The following is a 9,444-nucleotide window of genomic DNA, read 5'->3' as shown; positions in this document are numbered from 1 at the left end:
AAGACTAGACCTTGATCCTCAATCAGCAAGCTAAATGACACACCCAGAGGTGCCATGACTGTTCCAAGACACTGTCAAAAGACCAAGGAGTGGGTGGTGGCCCAACTCCTGGGAATCTCCACCCCTTCCCCCCAAATAGATGGAATAATCCTCCCACTCATTGGCGTATGAAATTACCCAGGCTATAAAAACTATCCAGCCACATGGCCCACACTCTCTCTGTGGAGTGTGCTCCTCTCTGAACCTGGATAAATCCACTTCTTACCTATCATTTTGTCTCTCACCAAATTCTTTCTGCAATGAGACATCAAGAAACCTGATCTTCATTAGGTATCGGAACCACGTATCCTGGGTTTTGGCTGGGTTCAAGTCCCAATCTGAAGTAAACAGTTTCATTAAGTCTTCAGCATAAGAATTTTCAGGGGAGACAAACCCCTAGCCCATAACAGACTTCCATATGTCTTTTGGAAGTACCCTGGATACCTACCCATGCGAGCAGCTACAGGGGTCACCAGTGATAGAGGGGTGAGTGAGTTCTCTGAGCTAGATCCTCCAGCAGGATGGGAGTCACAACCCCTAACATAGAATTTGGCCTCCTCAAATTAGTCCTTTAATGATCCAGGCATTTGATACTGAAATCTGCATGGGGCACACCCCAATCTTTGGGAGGAGCAGGGGTTAACCCGGATTAATCTCTTAGGAAACACAGCCAGCTAAAGCTGAGGGAGCTCTCTCAGGGAAATGCTAGCCCAGGCAGTGCTCCTGGAAGCTGGTGTGTGTTAGTTGCTCAGTTGTGCCTGACTCTGCAACCCCATGGACTCTAGCCTACCAGGTTCCTCTGTTCATGGAATTTCCCAGGCAAGAATACTGGAGTAGTTTGCCATTTCCTTCTTGAGGGTGTCTTCCTGACCCAGGGATCAAAGCTGAGTCACCTGCATTGCAGGCAGATTCTTTACCATCTGAGCCACCAGGGAAGCCCTGAAATTGAAACTGAAGTTGCTCAGTCACATCCGACTTTGTGACCCCATGGACTGTAACCAGCCAGGCTCCTCCATCTGTGGGATTTCCCAGGCAAGAATACTGAAGTGGGTTGCCATTTCCCTCTCCAGGGGATCTTCCCAACCCAGGGATCGAACCTGGGTCTCCTGCATTGCAGGCAGATGCTTTACCGTCTGAGCCACCAGGGAAGCCCAAGAGAAGCCCCGGTGAGCCACAAAGCAAAGCAAAGTCAGTACATCTCCTCAATAGGAAACCACCTCCGGAGGGCACAGCCTAGCCAGGCTTGCCAGTTTCCCTCCTCGCGCCCCATCACAGACCAGGGCCCTGCTCACACTGTCTACACAAGTACTGCCCTGCGACTTTCCATTTCACACTCACAGTCCCTGCCCTCCATCCCCACCTTGAAGATCACGTGACGGAGCTGGAGGCCTTCCCCAAGGACCTGCTCTCTCTGCTGGGTCTGCTCTCCAGGCCTCCCCTCTGCCCTCTCTCCCCCTGCCCCGGGTATTTAAGTAGGCACGTCTTTGTTTGGAAACACTGTGCTCACCACTATTAATAATACATCGAGAGGCACCGTCTCCAAGGAACTCCAAGTGCTTCACAGGCATTATCTAATTAGCCCTCACCCAAAGCCCCGCTCCAGCAAAGCCTCCAGGGGAACAGGGGCTGATTCAGAGCTGCAGAGGGATGGAGACCTCCTCGGGACTGTTGGCGAGGGCACAAGGTACAGAACTTACCCAGGAGACGGGGTGACACCACTTCCAGTGAGAAGATTATTCCAAAATACTCCCCTTGCTCCTGGGAAACTGGATGAAAAGAATGGTTTGCCCCACAAGGTAATTCCTTTACTACCTGTACAGGTAAGTCACCAGCCCTGGGGACGCTGCCGTATGCCAGTCAGGGCCCTCAAGATGAACGCCCTTGTCACGTGTTCACTCTCTAACTGTCCCATCACTGGGTGCCCACCCCACCCTGCTTCTATCACCTCCTTTCAGCTTCTTTTTCTTTTTTTCTTTAACAAAAACACCTTTATTTTTTGTCTTAAAAAAACTGTTCTTTTTCCAAAATAATCATGATTAACTTACAAAAATGGGCATGAACAGGGCATCCTCAAAGCATTTCCCTTTAATGGGAAACTTGGCTTCACAGAATACAAACATGGAAAGGTTAAAAAAAATTCTATTTCGTTATCACCGTAAGACAAAACAGGATATAGCATAAGTCAAGGAAATCCATTCATACTTCAGGTCCTTCTCCACCAGGAACCGGCGTTGTTATACCGTTTCCATTTCACAAAATTTGGTCTAATTTAGTAATTCTTCTTCCTTCTGGTGTGACTTCAAATTCAGGGACATCTTCCAGTACCATACTGACAAATTCATCCAATTTCAGTAGGGTAGCAACAGTCTCCCATCACTCTTCATCACAATGTGAATTCTTGATCCTACGCACTTGTCCATGAGCCCTACAGGGAGCGGCTGTGACGGGCTGGTGGTCTACTTGCTGCTTCTCTTGATGGGGCCACCCAAAGTGGGAGGGGAAACCAGAGAGGAGCAGTCAGTGTGGCCCCTCAGGGGTGCCTGTCTTCCCCTGAACCCTCCCCGTCTTCCCACCTGACACACTGCCTCCATGTGGGAAGCGCCCATCGTAGCCAGAGTGTTCAAGGCCCACCAGGTGAGGCCCCCCAGCCACCCTCCTGAGACCCAAATGGACCTCACACATACACTGGCTTCCTGCACATCCAGTTAGCTGGTTTACCCTTGGCACCTGGCTCAGGACCTCACTCCCACCTTGAAAGTATTCTCTATGTATTTGGTGATATATAATGGGAATGCTAATACTTTTATCCTCTCAAAAATCCTCTAGAAGATGGGGCTGAAATTTTTCTCTGCTCAAATTATCAAAATGAGGCTGAACTGACTGGGGGACTTTCCTGGCGTCCAACAGCTCACGGGTAGCAAAACCCTGGACGGAACCCAGATCCTCACATTTCCAGGAAGGAACTTTGCCTTTCCTACCACATCCCAGCCCACCTGCCCCTCTTGGAGATTTCAGAACACTCACATTACCAAAACCTAAAGTGAAGTGAAAGTCTCTCAGTCATGTCCAACTCTTTGCAAACCCATGGACATGGAATTCTCCAGGCCAGAACACTGGAGTGGGTAGCCTTTCCCTTCTCCGGGGGATCTTCCCAACCCAGGGACTGAACCCAGGTCTCCCACATTGCAAGCAGATTCTTTACCCAAGAATACTGGAGTGGGTAGCCTATCCTTTCTCCAGCAGATCTTCCTGACCCAGGAATCAAACTGGGGTCTCCTGCATTGCAGGCAGATTCTTTACCAACTGAGTTATCAGAGAAGCCCTACAAAACTAAAACTATGTATCATCTGTGAGGAAGAAGACCACTGCCATGGTATGAAATGCAAGCACAGAGAAGAAACAGGGACATTTTCCCCTTGGAGACTATTTTGAAAATTAGACTACATTTGGGGAGAGTAGAGCAGTGTCAGAGTGGTTAACAGAGGTCCGTAGGCAGAGTCAGCAATTGCCTTCCCTAAGCTCATTCCAGAACTGACAAGCATTGATGTTAAGGTTTTACATAAATAGAATCAGCCGAAGAAGAGTTATAATAACTCTTACGTAGCACAGAGCAGTTACAAATGTGTGATGTACTGTCACATTCATTGGGCCGCATAAAGCCCCCGCATGATGAATCCTGCAATTCTTATTTTTACAGTTGAGAAAACTGATGCGCAAAGATTCCTTGCCTAGAGACACAGAGCTGGTAAATTTCAATTACATTCCAGCCCCGGATGCGCGATGCTAAGTTGGTGCTCTTTCCACGTGGATCACAGCCACCTCCCAAATCCTGTTATGATTGCAGAACTGCGGCCTTGACGTGAGCTTTCTGTTACTTGAAATTAAAAAACAATCATAATAGTTTTAAACAACTCCCTCATCAGAATAACAACCCACTGATGTAACGATGGACAGGGAAGCCTGGTGTGCTGCAGTCCATGCGGTTTCAAAGAGTCGGACACAACTTAGCTACTGAACAACAAATAACAGTATGTAGATATTAGGTGTTGGAGCTTCCCTGGTGGCTCAGATGGTAGAGAATCTGCCTGCAATGCAGGGTTCGATCCCTGGGTCAGGAAGATCCGCTAGAGAAGGGAATGGCTACCCACCCCAGTATTCTTGCCTGGAGAATTCCATGGACAGAGGAATCAGGCAGGTTTCTATTATACGGTCAGCTCTGTGTCTTTTGAGGGCTTAAGTTTGACTTTTGTGAGGTCAGAGTTGTTCCTCAGAAAGGGAACAAAGGTGAGTTTTCAAGTCAGGATTTTAAACAGCATATGGTCTAATGGCTCATTTTGTAGATGAAGGATAAAGGCGCTGAAATGTGCAGTCACTTCTCTAGACAACCCTCGCGGCCGACACACCCTGACCTCTGAACCCAAGCGCAGTAAGTTGCGTGGTCTCAGGTGGTTCTGGGAATTAAAAAGATAGCATGCACAAAGTTCCCCGTGCCCGGGCTGGCATAGTGTGGATAATCAACAATGGCCCACTGCTTTTTATCAGTGACTCACAGTGTGGTATTGGGGGAGGGATGTAAGTAACTGACACTCCCCTATCAGTTATAGGACAGAGAGACCTCACCCAGAGTGGAGAAGGAACCAGGTCCCTGAGCTTGACTCGGTAACCAGCCACGGTCATCTGCAGAGAGGCAGACTGACCCCGAGTCCCAGGTGATACCTAGGGTCCCTCAGGGGGGTGTGCCAAGCAACCAGGTATCACAGATCATCCTCACAAAGACTCAGCCATTGTCACTATGCGTGAAGTGACCAGGAATTCTGGAAGAAGATGAGAAACTCTGTTGCTGAAATTCTGAAAAACAATGGGGCACAGGCTGCCCAGAAAGGCAGCCTCCCCACCCCAGACAACTGCTGAGCATGGGGGCCCTGGGGCTCAAGGATACCCAGGGGCTCACACCCCAGGAGACAAGGCCTGGCAGGCCCAGATGGGACACTCCTGAGCGTTCTCAGACACATCTAGAAGTGATTCCACAGGGGCTGGAGGTCCTAGTGAGCCCACAGGAGAAGGCCCCACCATGGGGGAGTGGCTGCAGTAAGTCACAGGGACCCCACACCTACCAGGAGCTGCAGAAGCCCGTGGAGACATGGACCCAAGGGGGCAAAGCCCAGCCCTGATTTAATAAACTGCAGCAGGAATGGAGCGTCTGTCTCCTGGGAATGGGCTGGATACAGCTCAGAAAGAGGAGAAAGACTTCATCCAAGGGAAGCCCAGGCCACCAAAATCAACTGTGATCATTTCCCATTGTATTGTAAACCAGCCCTTACAGAAAGCTAACATAAGCACCCCGCTCCCTGTCCCCAGCACGAAATGATCACAAGATAAATGTCAAGTGTCTTTCCCTGCTTCTCTTCCAAGAGTGAATCTCATCTGAAAATCAGTGGGACAGCATGCACTCCAGTGGATCATCCAAAGAGTGGAGGTGCTTACGTAGATTCAAAGGCTGGAGATGGACCCTCTGCTTGTTAACTGAGCATTTCTCATTCTCCTTATTTATAAACGGGAGGTAACGCCACCCCTAGGCTACCTTCCCCATCTCACTGTGAAGATTAAATGAGACTGTGAAAAAGGGAAGGATTTTATCAGATGCTGAAGGGCTGCAAGGCCTTCATCATTCCTATTTGCCCAACACTTCTCTGAGGTTGGTGCACAGAGGCTGAAACTCCCCTTCCCCCGGCCCTGCCCCCTCACAACATCGGGGCGGCCACCCCCTCTCTCTAACAGACACGTTTTTTTAAGCAATAAATTCATGGGATTTATCTGATCACCACTTTGCTCAAGCAAATCATTTTTCCAATCTAAATTCAGTAGCAGCTGCAGCAACTGTAAAATGACTTCCTCTTCTCAACACTTTGCTTCAGTGACGGGAGGAAAATGAGACAAACTGTAAGGTGTGTTCTGCACTTCACTCCATATTATATAAGTCCCAACACAATAATCCTTTGCAATTATTTCCAGAGTCAGAGGGAGCAGAGGGTGGGAAGAGGGAGGAGAGGAACAAAGCTGTTGCTGAGTCGTTCAGTCGCTCAGTTGTGTCCAACTCTTTGCAACCCCATGGACTGCAGCACACCAGGCCTCCCTGTCCATCACCAACTCCTGGAGTTTACTTAAACGCATGTCCATTGAGTCGGTGATGCCATCCGACCATCTCATCTTCTGTTGTCCCTTTCTTCTCTTGCCTTCAATCTTGCCAAACTAGGAGGCCAAAAATCAGAGGGTGACTCAGGAGGCAGTGACCAACTGGAGGCGGAGGAAGACTGGCCTAGAGTCGTAGGTCATAGTGAAACTGTGGAGCTCAGAATGGGATTTGAACCCACGTTCTAGGACTCGAGCCAGTTAAACTCAGACTGGGACTTGATTCCTGGTCATGAAGCTAAGATCCCACATGCCTCATGGCCAAAAAATCAAAACATAAAACAGAAGTGATAATGCAAGAAATTCAATAAAAACTTATAAAAAATGGCCAATATCAAAAAGATCTTTTTAAATTGGGGGGGATTTATTTAGAGAGAAACACACTCCACAGAGAGTGGGCCATCTCAGAAGGTGACAGACCCCGAAATATGGCATGGTTAGTTTTGGGGTTTGGGTAATTTCAAAGGCTAAAGAACAGTAGGATTATTCCAAGGACTATGGGGGAAGGCGCAGAGATTTCCAGGAATTGAACCACTGCCCATTCTTTGATCTTTGATAGTTGGCCAGGGAACTATCACAGCACTGGTGGGTATGTCACTCAGCTTATGCAAATGTATTACAAGAAGTATATAATGAGGTTCAAGGTCCACTGGAAGTCAAATCATTGCATCTTGGACCTAGCTGGTTCTAACCAGTTTGCTGGCTTAAAACTCAACATTCACAAAATGAAGATCATGATGTCCAGTCTCATCACTTCATGGCAAATAGATGGGGAAACAATGGAAACAGTAAGAGACTTTATTTTCCTGGGCTCCAAAATCACTGCAAGTGGTGACTGTAGCCATGAAATCAAAAGACACTTACTCCTTGGAAGAAAAACTATGACAAACCTAGATAGAATATTAAAAAGCAGAGACATTACATTGCCAACAAAGGTCTGTATAGTCAAACCTATGGTTTTTCCAGTAGTCATGTATGGATATGAGAGTTGGACCATAAAAAAAGTTGAGCACTGAAGAATTGATGCTTTAGAACTGTGGTGTTGGAGAAGACTCTTTAGAGTCCCTTGGACTTGCAAGGAGATCCAACTAGTGCCCTGAATATTCAATGGAAGGACTGATGCTGAAGCAGAAACTCCAAATTCTTTGGCCACATGATGTGAAGAACTGACTCATTGGGAAAGACTCTGATGCTGGGAAAGACTGAATGCAGGAGGAGAAGGGGACGACAGAGAATGAGATGGTTGGATGGCATCACCAACTCAATGGACATGCGTTTGAGTAAGCTCCAGGAGTTGGTAATGGACAGGTAAGCCTGGAGTGCTGCAGTCCATGGGATCACAAAGAGCTGGACACAACTGAGCGACTGAACTGAACTGAACCAGTTTGGCATGCAACATACAAGTTTTGGGTTTCCCCGTTGGCTCAGATGATTAAGAATTCACCTGCAATGCAGGAGACCTGGGTTTGACCTCTAGGTTGGGAAGTTACTCTGGAGAAGGGAATGGCAACAGATTCCACTATTCTTGCCTGGAAAATTCCATGGACAGAGCTGTTGGGCTACAGTCCATGGTGTCGCAAACGGTCAGATATGATTGAGCAACAAACACTTTCCCTTTTCACTTTTCATCACTATGTCATTCTTTAAAGGTTGTATCCCACTCCCTACCCTCCTGTTTCAGTGGGTCATAGGTCAGGGTGGCCATCGCCTGCCCCTCTTCCCCTCCCACATCCACATCTTGCCACCTGCTCTCCACATCCTCTCTCTCCCCTCTCAGCTCTTAAAGTCCACTCCTAGGTTCCAACAGAAGTCTGGGGTTTCAGCATGGAGTCACCATTCTCCTCCCAGGTGGGGGCCTTAGTTCCTGCAGAATATCTCAAAAAGATGCAACAGATTACTATGTATTTCCCTTGAGGGGAACGAGGACTCTGTTTTATCACAGCACTGTCGTTTCTTGACCACTTTCCTTTCCTGCATTCCCTCACTTCCCTAGTTACTAACTGCTCGAGTCCACTGTTTGGAACTCAGGGAATGTCACACACTAGAGTGTGTGCTGGGGTCAAGGGGTCGAATGCAGAGGCCCTTTTGTCCCCAGGAAGGTCCTTTGGGGTCCCATTTGGTTTCAATCCCCACTTTTATTTTTTATTATTATTATTATTTTTTTTTTTACTTTTTGGCTACACCTCAGGGCATCTTAGTCCCCAGATCAGGGATCAAACCCACACCCCCTGCAGTGCAAGCTTGGAGTCCTAACCACTGGACTGCCAGAGAAGTCCCTTGGTTACTATTACTAACTCTATGCTGCCTTTTCTGACTGGACTGCATCCCTATTCCTGTCCTCCAGCCTCCCCATGTGCACTCAGAACAACCTGTTAACTCCACCCCCGACCCCAGCATCATCTTACCGTCCTGTGTCCTGGTTACCTTCCACTGTACAACAAACTACCCCAAGACCAGGGGCTGAAAGTAATGACACTATTCACTTTGCTCAAGAATCTGCATTTAGACGGGCTTGGCAAGGGTGGCTTTTCTCGGCTCCTGTTGGCATCAGCTGGGGTGGCCTGGAGACTGGGATCTTAAGCCGCATCCACTCACAGGCCCTGTGCTAAATGCAGGCAAGCAGCTGAGACCTTCGCTGGGGCTCTGGATCAGAACATGGACCTGTGGCCTCTGCAGGTGCCTTGGGCTTCCTCATGGGGCCTGAGTTCCAAGGCCAAGGGTCCCAACAGGAAAAGAGCCAAGTGGGAACCGTATCGTCCTGAATGACCTAACCTCGGAAGCCATACTGTTGCTTCCTCTGGCCTATTCACTGAGGCAGTCACAAAGGTCCTCCAAGGTCAAGGCTAGAGGAAATAGACTCCCTTTCAATGCACCAGTATCAGATTCTAGAAAAGCATTTTGTTGTTGTTTAGTCTCTAAGTTGTGTCCAACTCTTTGCGACCCCATGGACTGTAGCCTGCCAGGCTCCTCTGTCCATGGGACTTCCCAGGCAAGAATACTGGAATGGTTTGCCATTTTCCTTCTCCTGGAGATCTTCTCAACCCAGGGATCGAATCCATGTCTCCTGAGTTGGCAGGTGGATTCTTTACCACTGAGCCACCAGGGAAGCCTCCTGGAAAGCATGTGGGACCAGACATAATACTGTACTAGCCATGTCTTTTATTTTCTGTATTCTGATGCTTTGATATATCTGGGGCCTTGCTGCCCTTGGAGAGA

General features: G+C 48.3%; 1 non-coding gene across 1 annotated transcript; it reads right to left on the bottom strand.

Moving 5' to 3' along the window:
* Nucleotides 1-1,115: 1,115 nt before the first annotated feature.
* On the bottom strand, nucleotides 1,116-1,187 carry TRNAC-GCA. The gene has a single exon. It is a non-coding gene; the product is annotated as a tRNA-Cys (tRNA).
* Between the last annotated feature and the right edge of the window lie 8,257 nt (nucleotides 1,188-9,444).

This window comes from Bos indicus x Bos taurus, chromosome 23 (assembly GCF_003369695.1).
Source record: "Bos indicus x Bos taurus breed Angus x Brahman F1 hybrid chromosome 23, Bos_hybrid_MaternalHap_v2.0, whole genome shotgun sequence".
NCBI lineage: Eukaryota > Metazoa > Chordata > Mammalia > Artiodactyla > Bovidae > Bos > Bos indicus x Bos taurus.
Note: the sequence above shows the minus strand (reverse complement) of the source record. Positions and strands in the feature narration are given on the sequence as shown.